Source organism: Mycteria americana, chromosome 6 (genome assembly GCF_035582795.1).
Source record: "Mycteria americana isolate JAX WOST 10 ecotype Jacksonville Zoo and Gardens chromosome 6, USCA_MyAme_1.0, whole genome shotgun sequence".
In the NCBI taxonomy this organism is placed as follows: Eukaryota; Metazoa; Chordata; class Aves; order Ciconiiformes; family Ciconiidae; genus Mycteria; species Mycteria americana.
In genome coordinates, this window is record NC_134370.1 from 46598589 (window position 1) to 46616107 (window position 17519).

Consider the following 17519-nt stretch of genomic DNA (forward strand, 5'->3'; position numbering starts at 1 on the left):
TGCCACATTGCTGGTGAGATGAGTCTCTTCTCCCATATGGGACTATGCAGTCTTGACATTCTGCCTGAACTTACCCCCAGTCTTCTGTGTGTCTACGATGACCTGCGGGGGGAAATGACCTGCGGGGGGAAATGTCTGCCAGGGTTAGCCTGAGTGCCTGCACTGAAAGCACTTGAGAGCTAACTCAAGGTGTCCTTCACGGTTGAATTCCACCATGATTCGTGGACAAACTCACCATGAAGAGGCTGAAGTGACCATGGCAATCCATATGATGCAAAACCAGTTAAAATCTCTGCACAGCTAGCCTGAGACCGCTGAGTTAACTGGCCTTATGAAGCTGGGACACTGATGAATTGTTTCGACGTTCGGTAGTATGAAAAGGGAGTATAACTTCATTTCAGATGAAAGAGGCAAGGGCTTAATCACCAGCAAGGCCCTGGCAAGCGACAGCTGCTAGGTGTTCAGATGCTTCATGAGCAAGGAATGTTTGTGGCCCCGCGGGGCTCTGGGACACAGCATAAAAGCCTGCACTGCTCCAGGCTCTGCATCCTCCTCTCTTGCCTCCCTTTCCTCGAGGAACAAGGTAAGCCTGAGTCTGCTCCCTCTGTCCCTGTGGGCTGAACTGCTGTCATGGTGGGCTCCTCAGGTTGATACTTGGGCTGCCTCGGCTTGGCCCTGCAATAGAACTGTCGAAGGGCTGTCACCTCTTTCCCTTTTGACGGTGGTGGCCGGGGAGAGCTGGGAAGAGGGGGGTTCTTTCAAGCAGAAGGGGATCAGTGGGGCTCAGCTGCAGGGAGGTCTGCCCACCAGAATGTCTGCCTTAGGCAGATGCTCTCCAACCAAATGGCCAAGCGCACCCAGTGCCTTCTGCAGTGCAGCAATGTTTGTTCTAGGGATGGGGTATGATCAGTCTTTCCACGAGTGCTTTAAACCCAGCGTGCCTGGGTCCTATCCCAAAAGTGGTTCAGCCTTCCTGTGCCGTGCCACTCAGAGGGCCCAATGAGGGCCGTGGGAGCTGTAGGCACCGTGTGTGTTTTTAAAACAAAGACTGTCCACGGAGAGAGCTGAGGAAAAGAAAGACAGATGATATTGAGGTTCGTGCTCCCTGCCTGCTCTGTCTTTCAGCTTTGCCTCCCTCACCGAGAGATGTCTTGCTTCACACCCTGTCTCCCACGCCCCTGCGGCACTTCTGCCCCAACCCCGCTTGCAAGCAGCTGCAGTGAGCCCTGTGTCGCCCGCTGTGCTGACTCAACGGTGTTCATCGAGGCCTCCCCGGTGGTGGTGACCCTGCCGGGCCCCATCCTCACCTCTTTCCCTCAGAGCACAGCCGTGGGATCCTCTCTGTCAGCTGCTGTTGGGAGCTCCCTCAGTGCCGGCGGGGTTCCCATCTCTTCTGGGGGCTCCCTTGGTCTGGGGGGGTCAGGGCTGTGTCTGCCTCCCCCCCGCTGCAGTCTGAACTGCTGAAGCCGGCGGATCATCCCCTTTGGAGCGGGACGGAACTCGGGGACCCTGCAGCAGCAGGAGCATGCCCACGCCTTGCAGATGGGCTGGCTGACCTCTTCCACCTGGCAGGAGGGACCCATGCCCACTGCTCCTGGCTGCAGGGCAGGCCTCGCCCTGCCTCCTCTGGCTCTGCTTTGCTCTGAGCTCCTTGAGAAAGGGCTCATTCTCTTCTGCTTTGCTGAATCTCCTGCTGATGGGGGGAGGGTGCTGCAGTTAGGGACTGCTCTTGGTGGGCTGGGATTGCCAGCAGGTAGAGCAGAATGGGGAAAGGCAAGCGCTTTGTGTGGAGCTTGTCCTTGGGAAATGAGCCATTCTCTGTGCCTCCCTGAACCCTGCAGACGTGTTTCTTGGTCTCTGTTCTGTGCCACTGCATTTGCTCCTTCTCATTAAAGACTTTGCGCAGCATAGCTGGAGACTCGTGGTGGTTTGTTCTCCTCCTCTGTCAGTTACCCCCCCTGCTCTGCAAGGAAGAGCGCTGTCTTCTGTCGTGAGCTTTCCACCAGTTGTGGATAGAGCTCCCTGAACTGATACCAGAGCACCAGAAAGCCTCAGGGACATTGAGCATGAGTCCCTAACCGCGTCATCACGGACCTGTGGTACCAGTTGCCCAATTGTTCATTGCGAATATTAGTACAGATATTTGAGTTAACTTTTCAGACCTCAATTGTTGTTCACAAACTTCATATGAAAAACAGTTATGGCACTTCTCTCTTTCATTGGTGTTTTGGGGATAAACTCCAGGGGATGGCTATAGAGAGGAAAGGAGCAAAGCACTGCTTTTTGTGTCTGGACGTAGGCAATGTGACTGCAAGATGGGTTTAGGGTGGGCATTTCAGTAAGGAACGGAGCATATGCAATCACAATCTATGTCTTCGTAACATCACTTACTTATAGCACTGCTGATGACAGGGTGGTAGTCTGTAAATGCTGTACTAACACAGACCCCACATACACCCTAATAGCACAGCAAAGAACATTGTTTGTTTCTTTAAGCAGCCCTGCAATGAGAGACTTGAGAAGCTTCACCCCCTTCAGGTAGAGAATCTCTTTGTGAGAGGCTCCTTGTCTTTTCCTTGGACCACAGCCTATAAGCTGCAAGAGAAATGAGGGTGTCTCAGTTCCCACTTACCAGGAACATCTTCAAAACCAGTGCCAGTAAACTTCAGGGTGTCTGTGCAATGCCGGAGCCTGGACAGGGCAGGTCAGTGTCTCCAGGGTGACTTCAGATCAGACAGACAGGCCTTTGAACCATTACATATAGAACAGGCTTCCTCCCACCACACTCCAAAATTGCATAGCTGGCCTCATGAAGCCCAGTCTGTCCCTTGACCACCACCTAGGCATTCTCAATCTTCCCTTGTACACTTCATGCTGCCACAGCAGCATGCTTTTCTTGCCAGGTGCAAGCATTCTGCAGCAGCAGCAGGTGCAGCTCTGTGCCAGGCCAAAAAAGCCTCTCTCCTGGCACCTGGTACCAGCACTGCAGTGAAGAGCCCAGCCTGGAGCCCTCCCAGCAGGCAGAAAGCACTGGTCTCAGTTGGTCTCAAGGCTGCGGAGAGGTGAAGGGGGCAGCTTGAACCCTCAGGGGAAAGCTGGGTGCTATTTGAGCACGAGAGGCTACCTGCAGAAGATATAAGGCACCCTGGAGCCAGGCTGAAGAGGCGTTTGGCAGCATTGGCCAGAATTAAAAACCGCGTCAACTGCTTGGAAGGCAGCTCTGCTCACCACCGTACCTGCAATGCACCTGTGGGCAGTGCTGCCGTCTGCTCCTCCGGACCAGAGCTTGGCCTTTCTCCTGCTCCTCCACTTCACAGGCTGGCCGGCCTCCTCCTTCCAGCCCCCCGCGCACGCACACACTTCCTCAAGCCGCTCCTCCTGCTCACCCCTCAACCGCGACCACCTCCCACCCTTGTTCTGCACGCAGGCAGGCACTGCCACGTGTACCACCTCCACACCGACTCATGAACGACACTTTCCTGCTCCAGAGCCAAAGGGGAATCGCAGCTACTTTCATCTGGTGATGGAAATTATTGCTTTTGCGGGTCCTTTAATATTTTGGTCCATGCTCAGGCATTGGACAATGCTTGCCAGTGCTGGAAAAAAGCTCTGGACATACCTATTCCACCAAACCAAGACCTTTCCCGTCTCCCTCAAAGTCATCCACACCTCCTCTCAATTGTCATGACCCTTCAAAAACAATCGAGAGTGGCCTCTTCCAGAAGTCCTTCTTGTCTGAGTGCTCCCGTGAGCTGGCAGCGGGATGACGGCCTGGGTATCTGCAAGGGAGCTCCCTGCTACCTGAGCACCTGATGGGCCGGAAGCCAGAAGATCGCTTGGATGTTGACTGCAAGGCCACCTCTGGCTCTGCAGGCAATGGGCCATCCACAGAAATATTGCTTGCGCTAGGTGCTTCTGTTCATTGCATAGTAGATACCGCTTCACGGTATATCTTTTTATATCCAAACACTTCCTGGTCCAAAGGAAATGGACAGTCCATCAGAGGGAGAACTGAAAACATGTGGGCATGACAGTGTCGAAAATGGCCATCGTGCAATCACAAAGCAGTATGAGAACCCACGGGGAATGCTGCTGTCAAAAGTTGCCTCTTCCCTGTAGTTAGTGAGTGGGGGCTTCCTTGTCTGATGTGCTTCTGGGTACACAGGTAGGGTTGGCTGGTCCTGACAGCCAACCACAGGTCTGCCTGAGAGCAGGTGGGTATGACAGGGTCAAGAAATGGCTGTCATCCAATCACAGAGCACGATGAAAACATCTTGGCTACGGTGTGTAATAAGAAAATGGCAGCTGAAAGAAAATGGTGCCCCCTGTGTATGTAGGGGAAGGTACGTCCTGGTCAGATGTACTTCTTCATTCATCAGTGCTGGCATGGGGATTCACCAAAGCCACCATCCAGCACTAAAACCAGTAGCAGCACAAGGCAGATTTTAGCCCGGGAACAGGTAATGAGTAGAGTCCTGCAAAACAAATCACTTACGGGCATGCAGCATGGATTGTGGCAGAGGCTCTTATCCGACAAAGTTATATAGACCAAGAAACCTGTGCTAGAAATGATCCACCTGGCCTATTTGCACGTTGTACAGTAGGAATCATCTTCATTACCCTAGCAATGCCTGCTTCTCACTCACTGACTGCTGAGCTAGTACCAGACAAGTGTACAAGATATGGACATATCCAGTGCGTAAGAAGAAATCCAGGCTAGTTGCTGTGCCTTTTTAATTCAACCAAAGGGCACATCATGCAACCACATGTTAGCCTGGGACAGCGTGAATGTGCCTCCGTCTGGGGCAGACTCTCCATCTCTCATGGATTCTCCGTGCCTGGGTATCTGTTGTGGTTTAGCCCCAGTCGGCAATTAAGTACCACACAGCCTCCCGGTGGGATGGGGAAGAGAACTGGAAGAGCAAAGGTAAGGAAACTCGTGCGTTGAGATTTGAACAGTTTAATAATTGGAAGAAAATAGTAATAATAATAATAATAAATTGTAATGAAAAGGAAAACAACGAGAGAGCGAGAGAGGAACAAAACCCAGGAAAAAACCCAGTGATACAACCGCTCACCACCCGCCGACCGATGCCCAGCCAGTCCCCGAGCAGCGACCGCTACCCCCCCTCCAACTCCCCCCAGTTTATATACTGAGCATGACGTCATATGGTATGGACTAGCCCTTTGGTCAGTTTGGATCAACTATCCTGGCTGTGGCCCCTCCCAGTTTCTTGTGCGCCCGGCAGAGCATGGGAAGCTGAAAAGTCCTTGACTACTGTACGCATGACTTAGCAACAACTAAAAAATCAGTGTGTCATCAATATTATTCTCATACTAAACTCCAAAACACAGCACTATACCAACTAGTAGGAAAAAAATTAACTCTATCCCAGCCGAAACCAGGACAGTATCACACTCAAGTTTCAAAGGGGCTCAGGCACTGAGCAGCCTGCTCTAGCTTTGGGGCTAGCCCTGCTTGGAGCAGGCATTTGGACTAGTGACCTCCTGAGATGCCTTGCAGTCTAGCTTCTTCCGTGAAGCAACAAGTCCCAGAGAGAGCTGTGTCCTCCTTCCTCTGCACCATGAGCAGTAAGTGAGCCTCTTCCCCACACGAACTGGAGCTCAGTCACCGCTCAGCACTTGGTGCATCTCCTGTCCTTTCTCCTTGACTCTCCAGCCCCTTTCCCACACGCGGACTCCTTGAGACCGGCACAGCATTCCCCCCAGGGGTTGGTGTGGCAGAGCCTTCCTCACCCAGCCTTCCCAGCCGCAAGCAGGGAAGAAGGAAGCACCCTTGTTGCCCCAGGAACCACCCATGAGGCAGCACTGCCGTCCAAGTGCTTGGCTTCCCATATCCTGAGGCTCCGGAGGGAATGGAGGAAGTCATGGGAAAGGTAGACATGAGCCCGGAGCGCCCTTGACAGGATGCTGGCATGTGCAGAGTCATAATTTGCTGACAGTTCCTTTGGTTGGCTCCCATGAAGGATTGCCTTGGCCTTGCGAGACGCTGCCCCTGTGCTGGGTACTGTGTGGTCTGCAGTGCATGTAGGTGCTGCGGTCGCCTGTCAGCAGCCCTTGCTGGGAGCAGGGCAAGGGTGCTCCCAGGAGCCAGCTCCCCCTGCAGCAGTGCCAGGAGAAAGCTGGCTGAGTGGCTCTGGCAGCTGCAAGGGGAGGAGCACCAGAGGCAGCATTAGCAGCAGCATTAGCATTAGCAGCATTAGCATTAGCATTAGCATTAGCATTAGCATTAGCATTAGCAGCATTAGCATTAGCATTAGCATTAGCAGCAGCATTACCATTAGCAGCATTAGCATTAGCATTAGCATTAGCAGCAGCAGCAGCAGCAGCATTAGCAGCATTAGCAGCATTAGCAGCAGCAGCATTAGCAGCAGCAGCATTAGCATTATTAGCAGCAGCCACTGCTGCTGCCAAACACTAGGGGGTCAGGATGGCCGAGCGGTCTAAGGCGCTGCACTCAGGTTGCAGTCTCCCTTGGAGACGTGGGTTCGAGTCCCACTCCTGACAGGCTCCTCTCTCTTGGTTTCCTTCCCTTTCCCTAAAGGGGAGGGCCTCGCTCCTCTAGGCACTCTGGTCTCCAGTCCTGTGGATTAGGTCTTGCTGCATGTCCCAGCTGTCCCATGTTAGAAAACAAACATGGGCGGAGACCACTCTCCCCTACATCCCCTACAAAACTCACATTCTGCGTGCCTCTCTTGACATTCTTCAAACGCTCACCCACAAAACTCCTCTCTCCCTGCTTTCGCTTTACCCTCCAACAACCCTTCTGCTTGGAAGGCATTTCAGGGAGTCAGAGAGGGCATCCTCCTGCTTCAACCACCTCATCAGTGCTTTCTCCTTCTGGGTCATACAATACTTCGAGGACAGACATTTCGCGGCCTCTCTGGGCCCCTGTTCCCATGCTTAGGCAACCTCGGGGTGATCATTTTTGTTGGCATAGCCAGCCACAAACTGTTCAATTTCTGACCATGGCTCTCATCCTCTGGCCATTGCAGTGACCTCCTTGTAGGCACTGGGAGGCTCCTTTGCAGATCCCCGCAAAGCCTTTTCTTCTCCCAGCTAGAGCAAGCCTTGGGTCCTCATCCCCGCCTCACAAGGCCATAGCCCCCAGCCCCTGACTATCCTAGGGCTCCTCTGCTGAAATCGCTCCAGCTTATCATCCCTTTTCCCTGGCTCCCCACATAGTCTTCCTTCCCCTTTTTGGAGACTAGGACAACTTTTCCCTCTCGTTAGTCATCAGGGAGCTCCCCTGCCCTCAAGTCAGCTCTCAAGTGCTTTCAGTGCAGATACTCAGGGTAACCCCGAGAGACATCCATCCCTGTTGGTCATCGCAGACATGCAGAATACAGTGGCATAAGTTCAGACAGAGTGTCCAGACTGCACAATCCCACGTGGGAGAAGGTACTCGCCTCTCCAGGGACGTGGCAAAGATCAATGGCAAGGAAAAACCACTGTGGGCTGGAGGGAAGCCCCTTGTGGGCAGGAGTGAGGGCCATCAGGACTTTGCTTACGCTTATCAGGCTCTGCCACAGCCTGTTTATTCTGCCCTCAAGCCAAGGGCACAAAGGCAGATTCATAACGACAAAGAGCAGACCAGAGGGTCAGGCAGGTGTCTTTCAAGTGACTTCTCCACGGGATCTTCCTTGACGACTTCACGCTTCTTCCACGCAGGGGTCCTGGCTCAGCTTGGGAAGTGGAGAGCCTGTTGGAAAGAAGCAAATCGACACGTAGGAGGATGATCAAAGGATGCCCGCATCCTTCCCTGGAAGAGACCCGCACCCAAATGGACCTGTTTTGCTCAGCAAGGGCATTCCAGGGGCCAAAGGCCTGGACGGCCTGCTTTTGAGGAGAGGTGCAGGGCATAATCTCATGGCTCTTCTTCCTGGGTCAGGGATGGAGTGGCCCATTCCATGCATTTCAAACTTCAAAGGGTCATCGGAACAGTGTCCCAGAGCACCTGGGAGTCACCGTGATGTGGAAGACTTGGGAAAAACCCTGAGCTCCTGGCAAACATGAGCCACCCTGCTGTGGACTTCAGTGGACATGGTGGCCTGGCCTCAGGTGTGCCAGGGATACCAGAGCTCATTGCCTCATTCCAGCTCTTCCAGGGCTATACCTTGCACCCTGTCACTTCTTTTACCAAAGAAAAAGCTGACACTTCCTTTGTATCAACTTGTGAGTGACAAGATCTCTTGCTGCATCTTATGACTCCTACCTCTTGCCCTTTTGCTGTGCACCTCTCAGGAGAGTCTGCCTCTATCCTTTCCATAACCTCCTGTAGCTGCTGAGCGACAGCAGTTCTGTCCCCTTCTCCCCTCCTTGCCTCCTCTCCTCCAGGATCCACAAGCCCTTTTTATCTCGCACGCACGGAAACACACTCATACCCCAGCAGCTTGAGGTAGTGTGTTTGAAGGGGACTGGGAGGAGGAAGCAGGCCAATTTGTAAACTGAAGGAACAGGAAGCAGGCAAGACTGGGAAGTGGAGGAGCAGGAGGCAGGCCAGGCTCTGCACTGGAGGAGCTGGAGGCTTCCCAGCCAGTGTTTGTCTTCCTATTTCTTCAGGCTCTGGAGGGAATGGAGGAAGACATGGGGAAGGTACACATGTGCCTGGAGTCCCTTGACAGGATGCTGGCATGTGCAGAGCCACAATTTGCTGATGGTTCCTTTAGTTGCTCCCATGAAGGATTGCCTTGGCCTTTGCGAGACGCATCAGAAGTGTGCTGCCCCTGCGCTGGGTATGCCTGTTCCGCGTGGTCTGAAGTGCCTGGAGGTGCTGCGGTCACCTGTCAGCACCCCTTGGTGGGAGCAGGGCATGGGTGCTCCCAGGTGCCAGCTCCCCCTGCAGCCGTGCCAGGAGGAGGCTGGCAGAGGCAGGCTGGCTCTGGCAGCTGCAGGCGGAGGAGTGGCAGCAGCAGTGACAGCAGCAGTGGATAAGGATGGCTAAGTGAAGGCTTAGCAGTCTCCCTGGGAAGTCTTAGCAGTCCCTTAGCAGTCTCCCTGGGAAGCACGGGTTCGAGTCCCACTCCTGATGGGCTCTTCTCTCTTGGTGGCCTCCTTCATGGCTTCTCTCTCTTGGCCTCCTTCCCTCAGCCTGCTGACCAGGTCTTGTTGCATGTCCCACCTCCTATGGACAAAACCAAAACTCACATGCTGCATGCCTCTCGCCTATAAATGCGGCTCTTTGGACATCCTTCAAACACTCACCCACAAAATCCTCTCTCCCTGTTTCCACTTTACCCTCCAACAACCCTTCTGCTTGGAAGGCATTTCAGGGAGTCAGAGAGGGCATCCTCCTGCTTCAAGCAGGCTCACACCACCTGATCAGTGCTTTGTCCTTTTGGGTCATACAATACTTTGAGGACAGACATTTCGCGGCCTCTCTGGGCCCCTGTTCCCATGCTTAGGCACCCTCAGGGTGATCATTTTTGTTTGTGTAGCCTGCCGCAAACTATTCAATTTGGGACCATGGCTCTCATCCTCCGGCCATTGCAGTGACCTCCTTGTAGGCACTGGGAGGCTCCTTTGCAGATCCCCGCAAAGCCTTTTCTTCTCCCAGCTAAGCAAGCCTTGGGTCCTCAGCCCCTCCTCACGAGGCCAGAGCCCCCGGCCCCTGACTACCCTCAGGATCCTCTGCTGAACTTGCTCCAGTTTATCATCACCTTTCCTTGGTTCTTCCCCATTTTTGGAGACTGGGGCAACTTTTCCCTCTCGTTAGTCACCAGGGACCTCCCCTGCCCTCTGTTCCTCAAGCTGCAGAGTCCCTGAGAAGCATCTTTCCCTCTTTCAGGCCCGGTGGCACATACTATAGGTGCCAATCCAGGATGTGGCATTGACCAGCAGGGTTTCAACCCAGAAAGTTTCCCTGAACTGGCAGTTCCTCGCCAGCAAACATGGACAGCACCAGTGGGAGGAAGGGCGGGGGGGAGTAAAGGCCCACCAGTAAGAGGCCAACAGGGACATCACAGGCTCTGGGGCATTTCTCTCCAACAATGCTGACAGGACTGAGACATCCTCACGCAATCCCGCCACAGATTGCATGAGCACTGGTGGCATTCTTCAGAAGGACCACAGTCAGGAAGTATGAGCCACAGAAGAGGTCTTGCAGTGCGCACAGGAAGAGGAAGAGGGGTCGTGCACAAGGTGTTATCAGAGCATGCTGGAGCACGTGGTGACTGGGGAAGATGCTGAGGGAGCTGGGTTTGTTCAGCCTGGAGAAGAGAAGGTGAGGGGGCACCTGACTGCAGCTTCCGCTGTGTGAAGGTGGCTCTCTGGCTTGCCAAGGCCTACCCTCAGCCAGAAAGACCTTGGGAGTGCAGGACCAGGGAATTACCTGGCCTCCTGTGTGGGTCAGCATGGCCTGAGCTGCAGCTCCCAGGGGCTGGGGAGCTCTGGGAGATCTCTGGCTCCCAATGAAGCCTGTAAGGGGGATACAAAACATCCTGCAGGGAGGAGCAGCATCGGAGGCTCCTGTGGTAGGAGCAGTTACCATGACCTTGGGGAAGCAAACAGGCTGGGGACCACGGCTGACCCAGCAGGCAGTGCTGCCAGGAAGGTAACCAAGGACAAAATGCCCGGAGCAATGAAGCTGCCTGCACTGGCCCACACGGCCCCCTGGCTCCCCGAGTGCTGGGTGAGACCACTGAGCCTGGGCAGAGCCCCAGGAACACCCTCCATTGCTTGGAGAACCACTGTCTCAGCCCCAGAAGGGACGTCCCTCCTCCAGTGGCAGGACAGCATCTCCCCCCGACCAGTGGAGACCCCAGAAAAAATGGGACACCCCCCCCCCCCGGCACTGAGGGAGCTCCCAACAGCAGCTGACAGAGAAGATCCCACAGCTGTGCTCGGAGGAAAAGAGGTGAGGATGGGGCCTGGCAGGGTCACCACCACCAGGGAGGCCTGGATGGCCACCGTCGAGTCAGCGTAGCGGGCGACACAGGGCTCACTGCAGCTGCTTGCAAGTGGGGTTGGGGCCAGAGGTGCTGCAGGGGTGTGGAGGACATCTCTCGGTGAGGGAGGCAAAGTTGAAACACAGAGCAGAGAGGGAACACTTGGCCATTTGCTAAGCAACCATCTGCTGAAAGCACAAATTCTGGTGGGCAGACCTCCCTGCAGCTGAGCCCCACTGATCCCCTTCTGCTTGAAAGAACCCCCCTCTTCCCAGCTCTCCACAGCCACCACCGTCAAAAGGGAAAGAGGTGACAGCCCTTCGACAGTTCTATTGCAGGGCCAAGCCGAGGCAGCCCAAGTATCAACCTGAGGAGCCCACCATGACAGCAGTTCAGCCCACAGGGACAGAGGGAGCAGACTCAGGCTTACCTTGTTCCTTGTGGAAAGGGAGGCAAGAGAGGGGGATGCAGAGCCTGGAGCAGCGCAGGCTTTTATGCTGTGTCCCAGAGCCCCGCTGCTCATGAAGGACAGCCCAAGTCAACTCTCAAGGGCTTGCAGTGCACAGAGTCAGGCGAACGCTGGGGGGCATGCCTCTCCATACGGGTCATCGAGGGCCCACAGGAGATGGTCGGAGATGTTGGGCGAAACTCAAGGGCAGGGAAGGACCGTTTGCGGCTTGAGGGAAGCCGCTTGCGGGCCGGAGTGAGGGCCACAAGGACCTTCCTTAAGCCTATCAGGCTCTGCCACAGCCTTTTTTTTCTAACCTCGAGCCATGGATCGAAGGCAGATCCATAACGAGCAAAAGAAGGCTAGAGATTCAGACCAGTGTCTCTCAAATGATCTCTCCCTTGCATCTCCACAGACACGTCCCTTGATGACTTGACCAAGCTTTCACGATTCTTCCAACCAGGGGTCTGGGCTCAGCTTGGGAAGTGGGGAACCTTTTGGAAACAGGCAAATCGAGGCATAGGAGGGTGATCAAAGAGGTGCCCACATCCTTCCCTGAAAGAGGCCCACACCCAAATGGACCTGTTTTACTCAGCAAGGGCATACCACAGGCCAAAGCGCTGGATGGCCTGCTTTTGAGAAGAGGCTCAGGACAAAGACCCAGAAGCTCACATACCTTTTTTCCTGGGTCAGGGATAGGGTGGCCCATTCCATGCATTTCAATCTACAAAGGGAGATTGGATCAGTCTCCCAGAGCACCTGGGAGTCACCGTGATGTGGAAGAGTTGGGAAAAACACTGAGCCCCAGGCAAATATCAGTCATCATGCTGTGGACTTCAGTGGACACAGTGGCCCAGCCTCAGGCTCATAGCCTCATTCCTCCCAAGGTGCTGCCTTCTGCAAGGGCATTTCCACACGTTGTAGCACCATTCCTGAAACAACTGCTGCTTCTGTGCAATCTCGTGCCGCTGCTGCCTTCCAAGGCATTGCCTTTTGGTGGCCTTTTTGGTGGCCCACGAGACTCAGTGCACCCCAGAATAATGAGGGTTGGAAGGCACCACTGGAAGTCCTCTGGGCCAACCTCCTATTCTGAACACGCCAAACTTCACAGTTTCCTCAGCAGGCTCCGGGCCTTGTCCCGTCAACTTCTGAGTACTCTCACTGTCGCAGAGGTCACTATCTCTAGTGTAGCTCTTCCAGAGCTCCTCTGCGCCCCCTGTCACTTCTTTTCCCACAAACATAGCTGGCATTAGCCTTGTTGCAACTTGTGAGTAATGTGGGTCTTAGTGATTAGTCAAGTCGCGTTGTACCTCAACATTTGAAGGGTGTAAGTACTCCGTGTAAAACTACATTTGGGGTGCCCCTAATTTGGCTGGGCCACCTCATGCACATGGATACATATTGACTCTTGTAATTCTATACTTTGTGACCTGGTCTCTCTCCTCGGTCAGCACGGGCCAGCTGCAAATTTTTATGACGCAGGACTCTACTATTCCTTGGCTAAAATCTGCCTTGTGCAGCAACTGGCTTTGGCGGATGATGATTGCTTTGGTAAATCGCCATGCCAGCTGGCCCAGAGTGGGTCATATCCCTGTTCCCCATGGCAAATCCCTCAGCAGCAATCTGGTCACCTTCACATCACTGATCACTTGGAGCGATTGCTGTCAATAGTAGAGGGAGAACTTCTACCCCAGATAAGAAGTGACAGGGGCCCTGCCCTCCACTTCTGGCAATATAGGCCCCTTGGACTCAACCCCCAAGCAGGCAGCCAAGTGTACTCTTTCCTTTAAATTTACTCCCCTCTACCTGTCACGTGGTCTGTTGTGATTGGCTGGCAGGACTAGCTGCCCCTTCCCATTTACCTGGAAGTACATCTGACCAGGAAGTACCTTCCCCTACGTACACGGAAGGCGCCACTTTCTTTCAGCTGCCATTTTATTAAGCACCATAACCAAGGTGTTTTCATAGTGCTCTGTGATTGGCTGACAGCCATTTCTTAACCCCATCATACCCACCTGCTCTCAGGCAGACCTGTGGGTTGGCTGTCAGGACCAGGCAAGCCTACCCATGTACCCAGAAACACATCAGGCAAGGAAGCCCCCACTCACTAACTACAGGGAAGAGGCAACTTTTGACAGCATCATTCCCCATGGGTTCTCATACTGCTTTGTTTTGACGCTGTCATGCCCACATGTTCTCAGATCTCCCTCTGATGGACTGTCCACTTCCTTTGGACCAGGAAGTGTTTGGATATAAAAAGCTATACCTCTGGGTTATGGGCCCAGCACACTTCCGCTGCGCCGCTCTGCTCCCGCCAGCACTTTAGCTGAGACCTCCCCCAGCCCTGCCTGACCCTCCCTGGCACTGCCAGCACCAATGCTTGTGCTCAAGCCTCTTTGCCCTCCTGTGGCCTCGCCCGGGCCGGAAAACTGTCTCCCTGGGAAGCTCAGTGGCAGTGGGCCTGGGGTGGATTGCGCAAGGGCCTCGCTTTGCCCTTCTGCCCACATCTCCTGCCCACCAACCCGGATGGGGACTTTCTCTTTGACCACCTGAGCTGGCTCTGCAGGCGCTGAAGGAGACCCCGGAGCAAGGGGGAAGCCGTGTTGCTTTGCAGGGTGGAGAGGAGTTGCTCTCCAGCAAGCGCATGAGGGCCGCAACCCTGCTTGGAAATCCAGCTCCCAGGGGGCTGCGGGACTGTGTCCACTGTAAAAGTCAGTTCTCAGTGGGGTTTTAACCTTCACTGTTCTAAAGAAATGTCCCGAGCAGGTGGAGTGGTTTTATACCAGATTCAGGTCGATTGCTGTTCTGGCCATGGTTACATGCCTGAAGTTTTTCTGAAAGAGAAATCTCCTATTGTTTTGTTATTGGTATGGGGTGTTCTCAGACAGTGAGAGCTGGTTTAAGGTAGGTCTTCAGGTCACCCTGAGCGAAAAGCTCTTAGTCCTAGGCAGTGTTCGTTCCTCTAAGCAAGTTGCATAGCTGCTAGCGCCTTGCGTTTCACACCAGCTGTGTGGGCCTCGCCCTGCCTGGGCTGTGTTGTGCCGTGCTCCCCCACAGCTCCTGGCTTGTCCTCCTTCCTGGCACAGCCCCTCACTTGCTGCTCCCTGACAGCTGAGGGCTGCGCCCACCACCACGCAGCCTGCCAGAGAGCCAGAGAAACCCATCCTCTCCGTGCCTGGTGCCATTCCTGTCCTGCCCAACACTGCTGGGAGTGGAGGTGGTTTCCACTCGCCCCAGGGCAGGGACGGCCCAGCCCAAGAGGGTGCTCACCAGCCTTAGCTCCTGTGAGGTGTTCAAGGAAGGCTCTGAGCTGGCTGAGCTGGTAGATCCTGTTGGTGAGGACGAGCGACAAGGTGGAAATGCTGAGGGCTGCATGTTTGTGCTCTGTCTGCTGGTTCCCTCTCCCATCCACAGGCCAAAGCATGCAGCAACCAGGCAGAGGAGACAAAAGCAAAAGCGGGATGGAGAGGGCTGGGATGTGGGTGCAGATATGAGTGTGGGGAGTGTAGCCTGCCTGCTACAGGGGCTACTGCTCAGGGCAGAGAATTTGACTGCAGATCAGGAGGTCCCTGGCTCAGCTCCAGGTGCACTCTTCATTGCCCCTTTCTTTCTTCATCCATGCTGACAATCTCTCTGAGCGTCTTTTTCCCCTTGCGCTGCTTTGGCGACCCTCAGTGGCATGCCTGCGGGGATCGGACCATGCACCAAGCAATGGGCTTTTCTCTCCTTCTCTCCTTCCTTCTCTTTGTCCAGGCTCTCTCTGCATGTGCCCCTCAGGGTTTCCCTTTTCCTTTAGGTGCTGCAGCACCCAGGCAGGCTACCAGCAGCCCCTCTTGCTCTCGGGTGCTGTGAGAGAGCCAACCCATCAGGGTCTGTGATGGCAGGGGATGGTCTCCTGATGCCACAGTCACCACCATGTCCTCTTTTGCACTTCCACATCTTTCCCAGAAGAGGAGGAGACAGGATAGACCCTCCCCTCATCATCTCATCCTTAAGCTAAATTTGGGAAAGTCCCCTGGGAAAGGTTGTCCATGTGTGCAAGGGCTGGGGACGGCTCAGGCCGAATACCGCCAGGACCCCAGGCAAGATCTCAAATCCATGAGGCGTTATCCCTCCTTCGTTAGCAATGAGGGCCACCTTGTGCAGACTCTGTTTGGAGATTAGTAGCTGTATTGAGTTTGCATGGCAAAGTTTTGGTAGTAGGGGGGCTGCAGGGTTGGCTTCTGTGAGAAGATGCCAGAAGATTCCCCCATGTACAATAGAGCCAATGCCAGCCAGCTCCAAGACCAACCCGCCACTGGCCAAAGCTGAGCCAATCAGTGATGGTGGTAGCGCCTCTGTGATAACATATTTAAGAAGGGGGGGAAAAACTGCTGTGCAACAGCAGCCGCAAGAGAGGAGTGAGAACGTGTGAGAGAAACAACTCTGCGGGCACCAAGGTCAGTGAAGAAGGAGGGGCAGGAGGTGCTCCAGGCACCAGAGCAGGTTCCCCTGCAGCCCGCGGTGAACACCATGGTGAAGCAGGCTGTCCCCCTTGCAGCCCATGGAGGTCCACGGTGGAGCAGATATCCACTTGCAGCCCGTGGAGGACCCGACGCCGCAGCAGGTGGATGTGCCCAAAGGAGGCTGTGACCCCGTGGAGAGCCCGTGATGGAGGAGGCTCTTGGCAGGACCTGTGACCCCGTGGAGAGAGGAGCCCACTCTGGAGCAGGTTTTCTGGCAGGACTTGTGAGCCTGTGGGGGACCCACGCTGGAGCACTCCGTTCCTGAAGGACTGCACCCCCATGGAAAGGACCCATGCTGGAGGAGTTTGTGAAGAACTGCAGCCCGTGGGAAGGACCTGCATTGGAGAAGTTCATGGAGGACTGTCTCCTGTGGGTGGGACCCCATGCTGGAGCAGGGGAAGAAAGCGAGGAGGAAGGAGCAGCAGAGACAACGTGTGATGAACTGACCACAACCCCCATTCCCCATGCTCTGTGCTGCTCGGGGGGAGGAGGCAGAGAAATCAGAAGTGAAGTTGAGCCTGGGAAGAAGGGAGGGGTGGGGGCAAGGTGTTTCAAGATTTGTTTCTATTTCTCATTGTTCTACTCTGATTTGATTGGTAATAAATTGAATTCATTTCCCCAAGTTGAGTCTGTTTTGCCCATGATGGTAACTGGTGAATGATCTCCCTGCCCTTATCTCAACTCATGCACCTTTCGTTATATTTTCTCACCCCCTGTCCAGTTGACGAGGAGGAGTGATAGAGCAGCTTGGTGGGCACCTGGAGGCCAGTCAAGGTCAACTCACCACAGCAGCTGTAGTGTCAGGTGTGGGGAAGACAGCTGATGTGGTGGGGCTGTGCTGCTTGGGATATGTGATGAGGTCAGCTGCTTGAGTTCTGCTCAACAACCAACAAAAGTGGACTTCTTACTGGCCCTTTCTCTTCACCTGACTTGCCCACCTTGTAAATGGGGAGAAGAAATTCCCATCCATGCAGGCGTTTCTGGGGGGAGGCAAGAACAAGTGTGGTGGGCAACGGGGTGCCCTGTGCAGGTAGCTGGAGGCCCATGGCTGCAGCGTGGTCCATTGCAGGGAGCCCAAAAGGGGACTGCGCCCCCTAGTTGGCGGGATTCAAACTTGCGCGGGGAAACCCCAATGGATTTCTAGTCCATCGCCTTCACCACTTGGCCACAACTACCTGCTCCAGCCCTCTCTGCCCTGCTGATCACATGCCCTGTGCAGTGACACCTGGCTCCCTGGGAGTTTCAGGGCAATGCTCCACTCGAAGCCCTGCAGTTGGGACCTGCACTGAGCATAACAGGCACCTGGCACAGGCTTCCAGAGGCCTTGAGAGGCGTAACCCCAGGGGCTACAGCCGCAGCTCCCAGGGCTTTACGCTCAGCTGGGCATCTGGGATATCCTGCCACGGGGGGATGCTTTCACTGCCCTGATGGTATCTATCTCATCTGCTTCCAGGGAAGAAGGGAAGGCAGCTGTGCAGAGACAACCAGGGCTGGTGGTGGTTGTGGGGTAGGCTATTAGACCCCACTTGGCTTCTCAAATTTATCTGAGGGGGTCTCCAAGCCTGCTGTGAGCAGTAGGGTGGGGACACTGCTGCAGGGAAGATGGTGACCTCCAGGAGGCACCTCCAGCCTCTTGGGGACATAGGGTGGCGTCAACCC

The 17519-nt window shown here is 54.7% G+C and overlaps 2 non-coding genes across 2 annotated transcripts; one reads left to right on the forward strand and one right to left on the reverse strand.

Moving 5' to 3' along the window:
- The first annotated feature begins 6445 nt into the window (after positions 1-6445).
- Positions 6446-6528, forward strand: TRNAL-CAG (transfer RNA leucine (anticodon CAG)). Its single transcript has one exon. It is a non-coding gene; the product is annotated as a tRNA-Leu (tRNA).
- Positions 6529-16953: 10425 nt separating this feature from the next.
- Positions 16954-17035, reverse strand: TRNAS-AGA (transfer RNA serine (anticodon AGA)). Its single transcript has one exon. It is a non-coding gene; the product is annotated as a tRNA-Ser (tRNA).
- Positions 17036-17519: the final 484 nt, after the last annotated feature.